The sequence below is a fragment of the Tachyglossus aculeatus genome, chromosome 1, assembly GCF_015852505.1.
Source record: "Tachyglossus aculeatus isolate mTacAcu1 chromosome 1, mTacAcu1.pri, whole genome shotgun sequence".
In the NCBI taxonomy this organism is placed as follows: domain Eukaryota; kingdom Metazoa; phylum Chordata; class Mammalia; order Monotremata; family Tachyglossidae; genus Tachyglossus; species Tachyglossus aculeatus.
Genome location: NC_052066.1, coordinates 48,259,383 through 48,276,691, shown reverse-complemented (window position 1 = coordinate 48,276,691; position 17,309 = coordinate 48,259,383). Strand labels below are relative to the sequence as shown.

Below are 17,309 nucleotides of genomic sequence, written 5' to 3'. Positions count from 1 at the left end.
ATTAGCTTGTATCTACCCCAGGGCTTAGTACAGTGCCTGGTACTTAGTAAGCGCTTAACTAATACCATTTTTTTAAAAAAAAACAGGAAATCAAGGGAAGATCGCAGTCCTCTCCAACTAACTCCCAATTGCCCCAATGAGTCACGAGATGAACACCAGCTTCCTTGACACAGTACAGTTGTTTTTAGGTGTGCTGAACATCGAAATGCAATACGTACCGTAAAGCAAACACAATCTACTGGAAAATAAACACAGATCATTCTAAGCTCTCTCTTTATTTGATGATCGCTCGTCCAGTCACGTACGTCAAGGAGACAATCTTGGGCCATAACAGCGGTGCCAGACACTACAATACTTGCCCTTTTTTCAAATGTACTGATTCGCCCTTTAGCTTCAAAAATCTATGCAAATTCTTGACACTTGTTCATTTTTACATTAAAAAGTAAACTGCTCAAACGTGAAAATGGCAGTATAAACACCAGTTTATCCGAGGGGCTACGGACTGCAGAGCTAACACAGTGTCCAAGAAAAATTTTCAATGTGACCAGTTATGTTCTTTTTATTATCACTATTATTGTATTTGTTTGTATTGTATATATATCGAGCACCGCTCTACATACTGGGACACAAGTTATTCAGATTAGACACAGTCCCTGTCCCACTCTGGGCCCACAGTCTAAGCACTTAATTCCCATTTTACACCTGACAAAACTGAAGCCCAGAGAGGTTAAGTGACTTACCCAAGGTCACACAACAAGCAGTTGACAGAGTCTGAATTAGAACCCATGTCCTCCGACTCAGCCAATTTTATTTATTGAGAGCTTACTGTGTGCAGAGCACTATACTTAGAGCTTGGGACAGAACAATATAACAGATACTTTCCCTGACCACAATAATAATAATAATGGCATTTGTTAAGCGCTTACTAGGTGCACAGTCTTTTAGACTGTGAGCCCACTGTTGGGTAGGGACTGTCTCTATATGTTGCCAAATTGTACTTCCTAAGCGCTTAGTACAGTGCTCTGCACACAGTAAGCGCTCAATAAATACGATTGATGATGATGATGATGACGCAGAGCACTGTTCTAAGCACTGATAATGGCATTTGTTAAGCGCTTACTATGTGCAAAGCACTGTTCTAAGCGCTGGGGGGGGATACAAGGTGATCAGGTTGCCCCGCGTGGGGCTCACAGTCATCATCCCCATTTTACAGATGAGGTAACTGAGGCTCCGAGAAGTTAAGTGACTTGCCCAAGGTCACACAGCAGACATGTGGGGGAGTCGGGATTCGAACCCATGACCTCTGACTCCAAAGCCCGGGCTCTTTCCACTGAGCCACGCTGCACATCTACAATGAGTTTACAGTCTAAATGCCAAGGTAGGAGCGCTTTCCTCTAGGCCATATTGCTTTGCATTCAGCAATAATATGCCCAGAAAGACAGTCAGATAAACCATAATGCATAGCATGTAAAAAGCAATATTTATGACCGTCATTAGATAATATTTACTGAGCACCAGAGGGTAGATGTTTCCAGGATGTACCAAATCCACGATCTCTGCCCTCCAATAAGAAGTTGAGAGCATCCACATTCAGGGAATGAGGAGCACCCAAGGTTCTCGGAAGAATCAATCAATCAATCGATCAATTGTATTTATTGAGTGCTTACTGTGTGCAGAGCTCTGTACTAAGCGTTTGGGAAGTACAAGTCGGCAACACATAGAGCAACACATTCTGGAAGAAGCCAGAATGGTGAGAGGAAATAGCCTTGCTCTATGGTTGCTATCTCCCCGTGTCACTGGGAAGGTCTAGCAGGTGATGACCGGCAGTTAATCATAATAATTCTGGTATTTGTTAAGCACTTATTATGTGCCAGCTGCTGTTCTGAGTGTTGAGGTAGATACACGATAGTTGAATTGGACACCGTCTCTGTCCCATGTGGGACTCTCAATCTTATTCCCCATTTGACAGCTGAGGGAACTGAGGCAGTGAGGTGACTTGGCCAAGGTCACAGAGCAGACACGTGGCAGAGCCAGGATTAGAACTCAGGTCCTTCTGACTCCCAGAACCGTGCTCTTATCCACTAGGCCATGCTGATTCTCTACTTCAGGACTTACCTGATCTCCAAGGAAACCTAGTCTAATTCACTGAAGAAACTGAAGGGAAGCAACGCATAGCCTAGTTGGTAAAACCTGGGCCTGGGAGCTGGAGGACCTGGGTTCTAATCCCGTCTCTGCCACTTCCTGCTGTGTGACCTTCGGAAAGTCACTTAAGTTCTCTGTGCCTCAGTTTCCTCAACTGCAAAATGGAGATTCAATATCTGCTCTCCCTCCTACTTAGACTGTGAGGAGTTCCCTTTAGGACAGGGATGGTATTCGGCCTGATTAACTTGTATCTGCCCCAGTGCTGAGAACAGTGCTCAACACGTAGTAAGCGTTTAACAAATGCCATAAAACACACACACAAACACACACAAACACACACACACACACACACACACACACACACAAATCTCTAAACTGTAAGCTCCTTGTGGGCAGGGATCATGTCAAGCCAGTTATAGTGAATTCTCCCAAGTGCTTAGTACAATGCTCTGCACACGGTAAGTGCTCAATAAATACAACTGATTGATTGATCACACTACCTAAAAGGATGTATTAATTTTTAAAAGAACAAATTGCATGTGCCCGGAGTCCAGAAATGGTACTAATTGAGTGGCACTATTTTGTTTGCTTTTTTTCCTCCTAAAGTAAAGGCTCTTTCCAGGTTCTCCTCTCCTTTCCTGGATTTTTTTTTTATGGCATTTGTTCAGCACTTACTATCAATCAGTTGATGATATTTATTGAGTGCTTACTCTGCCTAGAGCACTGTACTAAGCGCTTGAGAGAGTGCAGGAAAGCTGATAGACACTTTTCCTGCCCACAAGGAGCTCAGTATGTTCATTCAATCATATTTATTGAGCGCTTACTGTGTGCAGATCACTGTACTAAGCGCTTGAGAGAGTACAGCAAAGCTGATGGACACTTTTCCGGCCCACGAGAAGCTCAGTATGTTCGTTCAATCATATGTATTGAGTGCTCACTGTGTGCAGATCACTGTACTAAGCGCTCGAGAGAGAACAATGCATCAATAAACAGACACACGTGCCATGGACCATACTAAACACTGGTGTAGATGTGAGTTAATCAGGTTGGATAAGACACTGTCCCACTTGGGGCTCACAGTGTAAGTGGGAAGGATATGTATTGTATCCTCATCTTACAGATGAAGAAACTGAGGCACAGAGAAGTTAAAGTGGCCTGCCCAAGGTCACCCGGCAGGCAAGTGGCAGAGCCAAGATTAGAAGCCAGGGCTTCTGACTCCCAAGCTTGTGTTCTTTCCACTAGGCCACATAGAGAAGCAGCGTGCCTCAGTGGAAAGAGCCTGGGCTTGGGAGTCAGAGGTCATGGGTTCTAATCCTGGCTCCACCACTTGTCAGCAGTGTGACTTTGGGCAAGTCACTTACCATCTCTTCAAGGCCCTACCGAGAGCTCACCTCCTCCAGGAGGCCTTCCCAGACTGAACCCCTTCCTTCCTCTCCCCCTCATCCCCCTCTCCATCCCCCCATCTTACCTCCTTCCCTTCCCCACAGCACCTGTATATATGTATATATGTTTGTACTTATTTATTACTCTATTTATTTATTTATTTATTTATTTATTTATTTTACCTGTACATATCTATTCTATTTATGTTATTTTGTTAGTATGTTTGGTTTTGTTCTCTGTCTCCCCCTTTTAGACTGTGAGCCCACTGTTGGGTAGGGACTGTCTCTATATGTTGCCAACTTGTACTTCCCAAGCGCTTAGTACAGTGCTCTGCACACAGTAAGTGCTCAATAAATACAATTGATTGATTGATTGATCTCTGTGCCTCAGTTCCCTCATCTGCAAAATGGGGTTTAAGACTGTGAGCCCCACATGGGACAACCTGATCACCTTGTATCCCCCCCCCAGCACTTAGAACAGTGCTTGGCACATAGTAAGCGCTTAATACCATTATTATTATTATTATTACTGCTTCTCAGCAAGGTCGCCCCCAAAGAGATGCACAGGGTCTCTCAACCCCTTCCCGTCAAGGGATAAGACTCTTCTTCCTCGTATCAGTTTCACCGCTAACCCCAAAATCTTAATTATCGTAACATCTTGAAGCAAATGAGTTAGGAATGGTCTCTTTCTTCCTGTCTTCCATCTGTCTCCAGATCTGGAGGTCCTAATTTCGCCACTCCTCCAAATTAGATATGCTCCTTGGCTGACATTTAAAAAAAAAAAAGGCGGGGGGGCAGGGGGAGTCATCAAATTCTCCCATGACTCCCTCTTTCTCTCTCCCTCTTTCCTTTGCTATGATTTGCAACACCCACCGCTTTTATCCAAAACCATATTTTCTCCTCTCTCGAGTGTCCTTGGTTTATGCCAAGCCGCCTCAAGAACCTCAACTTTAAAATTATTCACTCAGTGTCTTCCCATTTTCTTTCCAGAAGGGTTGTTAGGTGTCAAAAGGATGCAGGAGACAGCTTCAAAGACATCCTTTGAAGGTACCTACGTCACTTCATAGCTACTTCATGGGTATTTGGGGGTAGTAGATCATTCTTAAATCCATAAAACTGAACTCCAACACGCTGCTCCAATCCCTTAAATCTTCCAATCCATGTAAACTATCTAAACTATTGCAAACAAAGAGTAGAAATTAAAGGATACTTTTCAGGATGGAGAAGAGTAGAAATAGGAGCCCGCATGGGGTTCGGGGAATTTTTTTGAATGGGATTTTCCAGGAGAAAATGCATTTTTTGATCTAAGTCAACAAAGAGAAAACCTAAGTTGGTACACGATGCTAGCTGGAACACTGAACATCCATGCAGACAAGGCTAATGGGGTCTAGTGGAGAGAATGAAGGCTTGAGAGTCAGAAGGACCCAAGTTCTGATACTATCTCCGCCACTTGCCTGCTGGGTGAACTTGGGCAAGTCACTTCATTCATTCAATCATATTTATTGAGCACTTACTGTGTGCAGAGCACTGTATTAAGTTCTTGGAAAGTACAATCCGGCAACAAATAGAGACAATCCCTACCCAACAACGGGCTCACAGTCTAGAACAGGGAGACAGACAACAAATCAAAACAACTAGACAGGCATCAATAGCATCAATATAAAAAATAGCATTATAGATATCTACACATCATTAATAAAATAAATGGAATAATAAATATGAACATATATACACAAGTGCTGTGGGGCGAGCAGAGGGAGGGGGTAGTGGTGATGGGCAGGGGAAGAGGAACAGAGGAAAAGGGGGGCTCAGTCTGGGAAGGCCTCCTGGAGGAGGTGAGCTCTCAGTAGGGCTTTGAAGGGAGGAAGAGAGCTAGCTTGGCAGATGTACGGAGGGACGGCATTCCAGGCCAGAGGTAGGATGTGGGCCAGGGGCCGACGGCGGGACAGGTGAGAACGAGGCACAGTGAAGAGGTTAGCGACAGAGGAGCGGAGGGTGCGGGCTGGGCTGGAGAAGGAGAGAAGGGAGGTGAGGTAGGAGGGGGCCAGGGGATGGAGAGCTTAGAAGCCAATAGTGAGGAGTTTTTGCTTCATACAAAGGTTGACAGGCAATGACTGGAGATTTTTGAGGCGTGGGGTGACATGCTCAGAGCATTTGAAAGCCACCTCTATGCCTTGCTTACCTCATTAATAAAATGGGGATTGAGACATTGAGCCCTGTGTGGAACCGGGACTGTGTCCAACCTGATTTGACCCGATTTGCCTGTATCCACCCCAGTGCTTAGTACAGTGGGTGTAATGTTATTATAATTATTAATAATAATGTTCCCGGGGTCAACAAGTTTCTTTAGTTGCAGCTCAGGCTTGGTCCCACATTCACTTTAATGACATCACACTTGGGATTTTCCAGACCCTCAGCTGAATCTGTCTTTCGTTTTGTTATCTGTCTTTTGTTTTGTTATCTGTCTCCCCCTTCTAGACTGTAAGCCTGTTGTTGGGTAGGGACCGTCTCTATATGCTGCCGACTTGTACTTCCCAAGTCCAAGACTGAACTCCATATCTTCCCTCCCAAACCCTGCCCTCTCCCTGATGTTCCCGGCACTGTAGACGGCACTACCAGCCTTCCCAACTCACAAGCCCGCAAACTTGGTGTCATCCTTGACTCCGCTCTCTCGTTCACCTCACACATCCAATCCGTCACCAGAACCTGCCGGTCTCACCTCCACAACATCGCCAAGATCCGCCCTTTCTTCTCCATCCAAACAGCTACCTTGCTGGTTCAATCTCTCATCCTATCCCGACTGAATTACTGCATCAGCCTGCGCTCTGATCTCCCATCCTCCTGTCTCTGCCCACTTCAGTCTATACTTCAGTCTGCTGTCTGGATTATCCTTGTTCAGAAATGCTCTGGGCATGATACTCTCCTCCTCAAAAATCTCCAGTGGCTGCGTGTCAACCTATGAATCAAGCAAAAACTCCTCACCCTGGGCTTCAAGGCTGTCCATCACCTCGCCCGGCCCTACCTCACCTCCCTTCTCTCCTTCTACAGCTCAGCCCACACCTTCCGCTCCTCTGCCGCAGCTCACCTCCTCACTGTGCCTCGTTCTCGCCTGTCCCACCATCGACCCCCAGCCCACGTCCTCCCCCTGGCCTGAAATGTCCTCCCTCCACCAAGCTAGGTCTCTTCCTCCTTTCAAAGCCCTACTGAGAGCTCACCTCCTCCAGGAGGCCTTCCCAGAGTGAGCCTCCTTTTTCCTCTCCTCCTCCCCATCCCCCCTGCTCTACCTCCTTCCCCTTCTCACAGCACTTGTATGCATTTGTACAGATTTATTACTCTATTTATTTTACTTGTACTTATTTACTATTCTATTTATTTTGTTAATGATGTGCATAGAGCTTTAATTCTATTTGTTCTGACGGTTTTGATACCTGTCTATATGTTTTGTTTTGTTGTCTGTCTCCCCCTTCTATTCTGTGAGCCCATTGTTGGGTTGCTGACTTGTACTTCCCAAGCGCTTAGAACAGTGCTCTGCATACAGTAAGTGCTCAATAAATATGATTGAATAAATGAATGAATACAGTGCTCTGCCTACAGTAAGTGCTCAATAAATGGGATTGAATGAATGAATGAAGTGGCAGAGCCAGGATTAGAACCTATGACCTTCTGACTAACTCCAAGGGCTGTGCTCTAACCCTATTTCATGCTGCTTCCATTTCATCAATCATATTTATTGAGCGCTTACTATGTGCAGAGCACTGTACTAAGCACTTGAACTAAGTGCTTAGTACAAATGCTTGTACTAAGCATTTGACCACATTATGTGTCCTAGTGGATAGAGCACGGCCTAGGAGTCAAAAGGACCTCGGTTCTGATCCCAGCTCTGCCACTTATCTGCTGTGTGACATAAGGCAAGTCACTTCACTTCCCCGTGCCTCAGTTCCCTCATCTGTAAAATGGGGATTACGACTGTGAGCCCCATGTGGGACAAGGGACTCTGTCCAACCTGATTCACTTGTATCCACCCCAGCGCTTAGTACAGTGCCTGTCACATAATAAATGCTTAACAAATACCACAATTATTATTAAAGTGATTATTCCCTGAAGCAGGACCACTTTGGCTCTATTCCAAACCTAACAGTGAACAGGTGGTGGGGTGGGGAGCGGGGTGGGATGGGGAGGAGGGGGTGGGGCAGAGAGGGGGGACAGAGTCCTATCTCCTGGTGGACTCCAAATACCAAAAGTTGATCAAAAACCTTTCATTTTCCAGGGAACTATTGCCAAAGGCAAGGCTGTAATGTATATGAGATAATAATGCCTGCTACTTCTGAGCAGTGTGGTTCAGTGGAAAGAGCCCGGGCTTTGGAGTCAGAGGTCATGGGTTCAAATCCCGGCTCCGCCACTTGTCAGCTGTGTGACTTTGGGCAAGTCACTTCACTTCTCTGTGCCTCGGTTACCTCATCTGTAAAGTGGGGATTAAGTCTGTGAGCCCCACATGGGACAACCTGATCACCTTGTATCCCCCCCAGTGCTTAGAACAGTGCTTTGCACATAGTAAGCGCTTAATAAATACCATTATTATTATTATTATTATAGGGAGGTAATAATAATAATAGTGGAATTTGTTAAGCCTCCTCTCAGGGTCACACCTGGAGAGTTTCCAGTACTCTACCAGTCTCGACTACAGGAGGGAGAGTCAAGCAGAGGCCTACCCATTCCATTCCTAGCTTGGGCAGTGGCTAGCGAGTGGAAGGAAATCTGCTACAAGTCAAAATGAAAGAGTGTCGAGGGTAGAAGGCGGCAATGGTAAACCGTATTTTTCCATATTTTTACAAAGAAAACTCTCTGGATACACTACCAGAACAATTAGAGGTGGAGGTGGGGCGTTCTGGGAGAGATGTGTCCATGGTGTTGCTATGAGTTGGAGACGACTCAACAGCATAAGACAAGACAAAAAAATTGTTAAGCGCTTACTATGCACCAAGCACTTTATTAAGCGCTGGGGTAGACACAAGCGAATCAGTTTAGACACAGTGCTTGTCCCACATGGGGCTCCCAGTCTCAATCCCCATTTTACAGATGAGGGAACTGAGGCACAGAGAAGTGAAGTGACTTTCCCAAAGTCACTCAGAGACCCGTGTCCTCGTTAAGCTCCTGCTTAATAAGTCACGTCGAAGAGCCTTCAGAATTGTGGGCAGGGAACGTGACTGCTTATTGTTGTAATGTACTCTCCCAAGTGCTCTGCATACAATAAGTGCTCAATAAATACGATTGAATGAACGAATGGAGAAGCAACATGGTCTAGTAACAAGAGCATGGGCTTGGGACTCTAAGGTCATGGGTTCTAATCCTGATTTCATCACTTGTCTGCTGTGTGACCTTAGGTAAGTCACTTCACTTCTCTGGGCCTCAGTTACCTCCCCTGTGAAATGGGGATTGAAACTGTGAACCCCATGTGGGAAAGGACAGGACAGGGTCCAAGCTGATTGCCTTGTATCTACTCCAGCGCTTAGAACAGTGTTTAGCACATAGTAAGCACTTAAATACCATAATTATTATTGCTATTATTATTATTAAAATGCTCTAAAAATTCCGGTTTGAGCACCGCATCAGCTTTCTCATGGGTCTCTGACCATGCCGTCCCTTCTCTTTCCAGCCCACATGTTACTCCGCTGCCCAGATCATTTTTGCTAAAATGTCATTCTGCGCACGTTTCCCCACTCCTCAAAACTCTTCAATGGTTACCCATTTCTCTCTCCAAAAAGCAGAAACTCCCGACCATCGGCTTCAATGTGCTCAGTCAGTTCTCTCCCCGCTCCTTATCCCCACTTTTTCCACTACACCAGACTCTCATTCTCCATTCCTCTCAACATCACCTCCTCACTGAGCCTTGCTCTCTTCACTCCAACCTCCAACCTCTCGCTCATATCTTTCTTCCTCCCAAGAACTCTCTTCCCTTCATATGCCCCACACCATAGCTTTCTCCATCTGTTTTTAATGGTATTTGTTAAACACTGACTATGTGCCAGGCACTGTGCGGAGCGCTGGAGAAGATACAAGCTAATCGGGTTGGACACGGTCCCTGTTCCAACATGGGGCTCACAGTCTTAATCCCCATTTTACAGATGAGGTAACTGAGGCCCAGAGAAGTGAAGTGACTTGCTCAGGGTCTCAAAACAAGCAGTTGGCAGAGCCAAGATTGAAACCAGGTCCTTCTGATTCCCAGGCCCGTGCTCTATCCACTAGGCCACGCTGCTTCTCTACCCCTTGAAGATCTGTAACCTTTAGGAACTTGATTTTCTTCACATCCCCAGCCCCACAGCATTTATGTGCATATCCTCATACTCTCCTTCTGAATCCCGGGCCTGTGTTCTTTCCCTTAGTTCCAGGCTGCTTTTCTAAACATCCTCAAAACACTCCCAAAATTACATCTTCTCCAGGGGGACTTCACCAATTAATTTCTCCTCCCCTTAGATTGTATCCCCTGTTGGATAGGGACTGTCTCTATATGTTGCCAACTTGTACTTCCCAAGCGCTTAGTACAGTGCTCTGCACACAGTAAGTGCTCAATAAATACGATTGATTGATTTAGCCCTTCACAACCACCTATAGCACTTACATATACAACGACTTATAAACTCAACTTAGTCTGTGAGCCCCATTTGGGACACAGACTGTATCTGACTGATTATCTTGATTCTACCTCACCCCTTAGTACAGTGTGTAGCGCACAATATATGCTTTAACAAATAATAATAATAATAACTGTGGTATTTGTAAGCACTTACTATGTGTCAGGTGCTGTACTAAGCTCAATAAATACGATTGATTGATTGATTGATTAAGCACTGGGTGGATACAAGCAAATGGGGATAATAATAATAATAATAATAATAGCATTTATTAAGTGCTTACGATGTGCAAAGCACTGTGCTAAGCGCTGGGGAGGTTACAAAGTGATCAGGTTGTCCCACGGGGGAGCTCACAGTCTTAATCCCCATTTTACAGATGCAGTAACTGAGGCCCAGAGATGTGAAGTGACTTGCCCAAAGTCACACAGCTGACAATTGGTGGAGCTGGGATTTGAACCCATGACCTTCAACTCCAAAGCCCGAGCTCTTTCCACTGCCCCACGTCCCGCGTGGGGCTCACAGTCTCAATCCCCATTTTAGAGATGAGGTAACTGAGGCACAGAGAAGTGAAGTGATTTGCCCAAGGTCACACATCAGACAAGTGGCAGAAATAAGATTAGAACCTATGACCTATTAACTTCCAGGCCTGTGCTCTAACCACTATGCCATGCTGCTTCTCAATACCGCAATAAATATTATTATTATCATTTTACTACACAATTTAAACACTCAGTAATCAGAATATCACATTTGCATTCTCCTACCTGTAAACTATGTACCAGTCGGTCTCCCCTACTAGTTTGTAAGTTCCTTTCATCAATCGTATTTATTGAGCGCTTACTGTGTGCAGAGCACTGTACTAAGCGCTTGGGAAGTACAAGTTGGCAACATATAGAGACAGTCCCTACCCAACAGTGGGCTTTGTGTCTACTACTCAATCAAATTTACTGAGTGCTTACTGTGGACAGAGTAATGTACTAAGCGCTTGGGACAGTCCAATATAACAGATCTGGTACACGTTCCCTGCCCACAACTGGTTTACAGTCTAGAGGGGGAGGCTAACTTTATTGAACTCTCTCCCAAGCTTTTAGTACAGTGCTATTAAGTACTATCAATAACTCTCCCCATAGAAAAAAAAGCCCAGTCTGTCCAGTCTCAACCTAATGATTTTCAGTCTGAATTGGTCTAGCTCAGGATGGGGAAAATGTTGCTTTTAGACTGTAAGCTTCACTGCGAGCACTTAGTATAATGCTCTGCACACAGTGATGTGGTGAGCCCACAGCCAGCTGCCTTACCAGTGACTGTTTGTGATCTCCTGAACAACAACAATCAATCAATCACATTTATTGAGCGCTTACTGTGTGCAAAGCACTGTACTAAGCGCTTGGGAAGTACAAGTTGGCAACACATAGAGACAGTCCCTACCCAACAGTGGGCTCACAGTCTAAAAGGGGGAGACAGAGAACAAAACCAAACATACTAACAAAATAAAATAAATAGGATAGATATGTACCAGTAAAATAAATAAATAAATAGAGTAATAAATATGTACAAACATATATACATATATACAGGTGATGTGGGGAAGGGAAGGAGGTAAGGTGGGGGGATGGATAGGGGGACGAGGGGGAGAGGAAGGAAGGGGCTCAGTCTGGGAAGGCCTCCTGGAGGAGGTGAGCTCTCAGTAGGGCCTTGAAGGGAGGAAGAGAGCTAGCTTGGCGGATGGGCAGAGGGAGGGCATTCCAGGCCCGGGGGATGACGTGGGTCGGGGACAAGGAGGAACAGCAAGGAGGAAGAGATTTTGTGAAGGCACTGATGGGCTCTATTTAAGGCAGGGGCAGAGCATAGAGGGAGGAAGGGTTTTCTCTCCCTATTCTACCCAGTAATGGATCTGCACCAATCAGTGACTGCTAAGTACCGCCCCAACTGCCACGCCTAAGCCAGATAAAAGGTACTCAAAAAGGGGGCACCTGGAAGTGATGATGATGATGGTATTTGTTTTACTCGTACATATCTATTCTATTTATTTTATGTTGTTAATATGTTTGGTTTTGTTCTCTGTCTCCCCCTTCTAGACTGTGAGCCCACTGTTGGGTAGGGACCGTCTCTATGTGTTGTCAGCTTGTGCTTCCCAAGCACTTAGTACAGCACTCTGCACACAGTAAGTGCTCAATAAATACGATTGATTGATTGATTGATTGTTGGGTAGGGACCATCTCTATGTGCTGCCAACTTGCGCTTCCCAAGCACTTAGTACAGCGCTCTGCACACAGTAAGTACTCAATAAATACGATTGATTGATTGATTGTTGAGTAGGGACCATCTCTATGTGCTGCCAACTTGTGCTTCCCAAGCACTTAGTACAGCGCTCTGCACACAGTAAGTGCTCATTAAATATGATTGATTGATTGATTAAGTGCTTACTATGTGCCAAGCACTGTTCTAAGCATTGGGGTAGATACAAGGTCATCAAGTCGTCCCCCTTGGGGCTCACATTCCTAATCCCCATTATACAGATGAGGTAATTGAGGCCCACAGAAGTTAAGTGACTTGCCCAAAAGTCGCACAGCTGACAAGTGGCGGAGCCAGGATTAGAACCCATGACCTCTGTCGCCCAAGCCCGGGCTCTTTCCATTAAGCCACGCTGCTTCGCAGCAGGTAGCATGAGAAGTATGAAAGTAGGCATGCTGAGATGCAGAGAGAAGCAAGCATTGAAGCAGCAGGAGAGCAGTACTCGAAAGCAGCAGAAGGAAGCAGCGCTTAGAAGCAGAAAGAAGAAACACTGGCAAAGTGGGCTCCTTTGACCACAGACTGGTATTGGACCCTTGGCAAAATGGGCTCCTTTGATCACAGACTGGTTTTGGACCCTTGGCAAAATGGGTTCCTTTGACCACAGACTGGTATTGGACCCTTGGCAAAATGGGCTCCTTTTACCACAGACTGTTACTGGACCCTTGGTAAAATGAGCTCCTTTGACCACAGACTGGTATTGGACCTTTGGGTGGTGGAGTGAGTGAATGTATGTATGTATGTGTCACTCTCTTGCATGTTGGTAAAACTAAGTAAAAAAAACTCTTCACATTAACCTTGGTGATCAGAGGGTTAGGGTTTGACTTCTGCTATGTGTCACTAAGGCTCTCCTGGCCCAGGAAGGTCCTGGTTGGTACTAACTGGGTAGGCTTGTGATAAGTGTTTGATAATAATAATAATAATGATGGCATTTCTTAAGCGCTTATTATGTGTGAAGCATTGTTCTAAGCGCTGGGGAGGGTTCAAGGTGATCATGTTGTCCCACATGGGGCTCACAGTCTTAATCCCCATTTTACAGATGAGGTAACTGAGCCTCAAAGAAGTTAAGTGACTTACCCAAGGTCACACAGCAGACACGCCCTCCCTCCGCACATCCGCCAAGCTAGCTCTCTTCCTCCCTTCAAGGCCCTACTGAGAGCTCACCTCATCATCAGTCGTATTTATTGAGCACTTACTGTGTGCAGAGCACTGTACTAAGCACTTGGGAAGTACAAGTTGGCAACAAGTTGGCCTCCAGGAGGCCTTCCCAGGCTGAGCCCCTTCCTTCCTCTCCCCCTCGTCCCCCTCTCCATCCCCCCATCTTACCTCCTTCCCTTCCCCACAGCACCTGTATATATGTATATATGTTTGTACATATTTATTACTCTATTTATTTATTTATTTATTTTACTTGTACATATCTACTCTATTTTATTTCGTTAATATGTTTGGTTTTGTTCTCTGTCTCACCCTTCTAGACTGTGAGCCCACTGTTGGATAGGGACTGTCTCTACATGTTGCCAACTTGTACTTCCCAAGCGCTTAGTACAGTGCTCTGCACACAGTAAGCGCTCAATAAATACGATTGATTGATTGACCATGTTGTCCCACGTGGGGCTCACAGTCTTAATCCCCATTTTACAGATGAGGTATCTGAGGCTCAGAGAAGTTAAGTGACTTACCCAAGGTCACACAGCAGACATGCCCTCCCTCCGCACATCCGCCAAGCTAGCTCTCTTCCTCCCTTCAAGGCCCTACTGAGAGCTCACCTCCTCCAGGAGGCCTTCCCAGACTGAGCCCCTTCCTTCCTCTCCCCCGTATCCCCCTCTCCATCCCCCCCATCTTACCTCCTTCCCTTCCCCACAGCACCTGTATATATGTATATATGTTTGTACATATTTATTACTCTATTTATTTATTTTACTTGTACATATCTATTCTATTTATTTTATTTTGTTAATATGTTTGGTTTTGTTCTCTATCTCCCCCTTCTAGACTGTGAGCCCACTGTTGGGTAGGGACTGTCTCTATATGTTGGCCAACTTGTACTTCCCAAGCACTTAGTACAGTGCTCTGCACACAGTAAGTGCTCAATAAATATGATTGATTGATTGATTGATGTGGGGAAGCTGGAATTAGAACTCATGACCTCTGACTCCCAAGCCTGTGCTCTTTCCACTGAGCCACGCTGCTTCTCTAGATCTCTAATCTAATGATGATGGCATTTGTTAAGTGCTTACCATGTGCCAAGCAATAAATACCCGTGACTGATCAAACTGAATCTGTCCAGAGAGACAGCATTGGCATAATGGATAAATCGCGGGCCTGGGAATCGAAGATCATGGGTTCTAATCCCAGTTCTGTCCTTCACTTCTCTCCGCCTCAGTCACCTCATCTGTAAAATGGGGATGGAGACCGTGAGCCCCATGTGGGACAGGGACTGTGTCCAACCTTATTTGCTTGTATACACCCCAGCACCTAGTGCCTGGCACACAGTAAGTGCTTAACAAATAACACAATTATCATTATTGTCATTATTATTAAATTCACTCCGGCCTATGAGATTTGGTTCATGCCTGCCAATTACTCGGGGTGCATCCGATTACTCGGAGAAGCAGCATGGCTCGGTGGAAAGAGCATGGACTTTGGAGTCAGAAGCAGTGTGGCTCAATGGAAAGAGCACGGGCTTTGGAGTCAGAGGTCATGGGTTCGAATCCCGCTCTGCCACATGTCTGCTGTGTGACCTTGGGCAAGTCACTTAACTTCTCTGAGCCTCAGTTACCTCATCTGTAAAATGGGTATTAAGACTGTGAACCCCACATGGGACAACCTGATCACTTTGTATCCCCCCCAGTGCTTAGAACAGTGCTTTGCACATAGTAAGCGCTTAACAAATGCCAACATTATTATTATTATTATTATTCAAATCCTGGCTCTGACAATTGTTGGCTGTGTGATTTTGGGCAAGTCACTTAACTTCTCTGGGACTCAGTTACCTCATCTGTAAAAATGTAGATTAAGACTGTGAGCCCTCCCGTGGGACCAACTGATAACCTTGTAACCTCCCCAGTGCTTAGAACAGTGCTTTTCACATGGTAAGTGCTTAACTATTATTATAGTATTATTATTACTATTATTATCATTATCCATGAGTGGGGAGGAAGGGAATGGAGAAATGACAGGTTAGCTTGGAGACCGGCTGAATCCGACTGGGCAGAAATATAGGTGCTTCCGATTCTTAAATCCTCAATGTCCTCTTCTCCACTTCAGCATTTAGTTTTTCCCACATAAAAGAGGGGCTAGAACTTCCTATTGTCAACTGTCTCCCAGGAATGCTATGAGGATGAACGAGTTGGCAAATTGGAAAGGACGGTAATATTAGAATTTGTAGTTCTTTATCATTGCAAAGGATCTTGGAATTCACCCAGAAAACAAGGCGGCAGAAAATTGAGGGGAAAAAATAAGCTACAGCGAACTGCAATCAAAACCTAGTTCTTCTATAATTACATCCCATTCATCTTCACAATTAAATCCTAGAAGCGCACATATGAAAAGCGTTAATTGGTGAGATATTGAAAATTGGGGGGAGTCATCCAAAGATACTTCTTAAAACCCAGTTGCCATCATAGGCTGGTGGAAAGAGCACCCATGATGGAGTCACGAGACCTGGGTTCTAACCCTGACTCGGCCACTTGGCCTGCTTTGAGCTTGGACAGGTCATTTAACTTCTCCGTGCCTCAGTTTTCTCATCTGTAAAATGGAAATTAAATACCTGCCCGCCCTCCCTCCCTCTGAGACTGTGAGCCCCATTTAGAGAAGCAGCGTGGCTCAGTGGAAAGAGCCCGGGCTTGGGAGTCAGAGCTCATGGGTTCTAATCCCAGCTCCGCCACTTAATAATAATAATGGTATTTGTTAAGCGCTTACTGTGTGCAAGGCACTGTTCTAAGCGCTGGGGAGGTTACATGGTGATCAGGTTATCCTGGGGGGTGCTCACAGTTTTAATCCCCATTTTACAGATGAGGTAACTGAGGGACAGAGAAGTTAAGTGACTTGCCCAAAGTCACACAGCTGACAGTTGGCAGAGCCGGGATTTAACCCATGACCTCTGACTCCAAAGCCCGTGCTCTTTCCACTGAGCCACACTGCTTTTCCACTTGTCAGCTGTGTGACTTTGGGCAAGTTACTTAACTTCTCTGTGCCTCAGTTACCTAACTGTAAAATGGGGATTAAGACTGTGAGCCCCACGTGGGACAACCAGATCACCTTGTATTCCCCCCCCCCAGCACTTAGAATAGTGCTTTGCACATAGTAAGCGCTTAACAAATGCCATCATCATTATTATCATCATCATATAGGACAGGGACTGCGCCTGATCTGATTCTCTTGAATCTTTAAGCCCAGAATTTATGTAATCAGCATTTTATAAATACCACATCATATTAGTTTCCACCTCAAATTCAGGCCTCCAAATACATCGTTGTTAACTGCTACAAGAAGGATTCAATTTCAAGGAGTCCGTGAACACTTGAAGCAACATGGAGCAAACAGAGAAGCAGAATGCCCTAGTGGATAGAGCACCGGTCTGGAGTCAGAAGGACCTGGGTTCTAATCCTGACTCCACCACTTGTCTGCTGTGTGACTTCGGGCAAGTCACTTAACTTCTCTGGGCCTTAGTTTCCTCATCCGCAAAATGGGGAATGAATACCTGATCCAGTCACCACAGCCCCTTCCACTGTATATATGTTTGTACGTATTTATTACTCCATTTATTTATTTTACTTGTACACATTCTATTTTATTTGGTTTATATGTTTTGTCGTCTGTTTCGCCCTTCTAGACTGTGGGCCCGCTGTTGGGTAGGGACCGC

At 45.3% G+C, this 17,309-nt stretch overlaps 1 protein-coding gene and 1 non-coding gene across 2 annotated transcripts in view; one reads left to right on the top strand and one right to left on the bottom strand.

The window, feature by feature from the left end:
* Positions 1 to 17,309, bottom strand: part of MCF2L2 (MCF.2 cell line derived transforming sequence-like 2) — a 491,086-nt gene that overhangs the window by 400,237 nt on the left and 73,540 nt on the right. The window lies entirely within an intron of this gene.
* Positions 8,153 to 8,290, top strand: LOC119935924. The gene has a single exon (XR_005453526.1). It is a non-coding gene; the product is annotated as a small nucleolar RNA SNORA7 (small nucleolar RNA).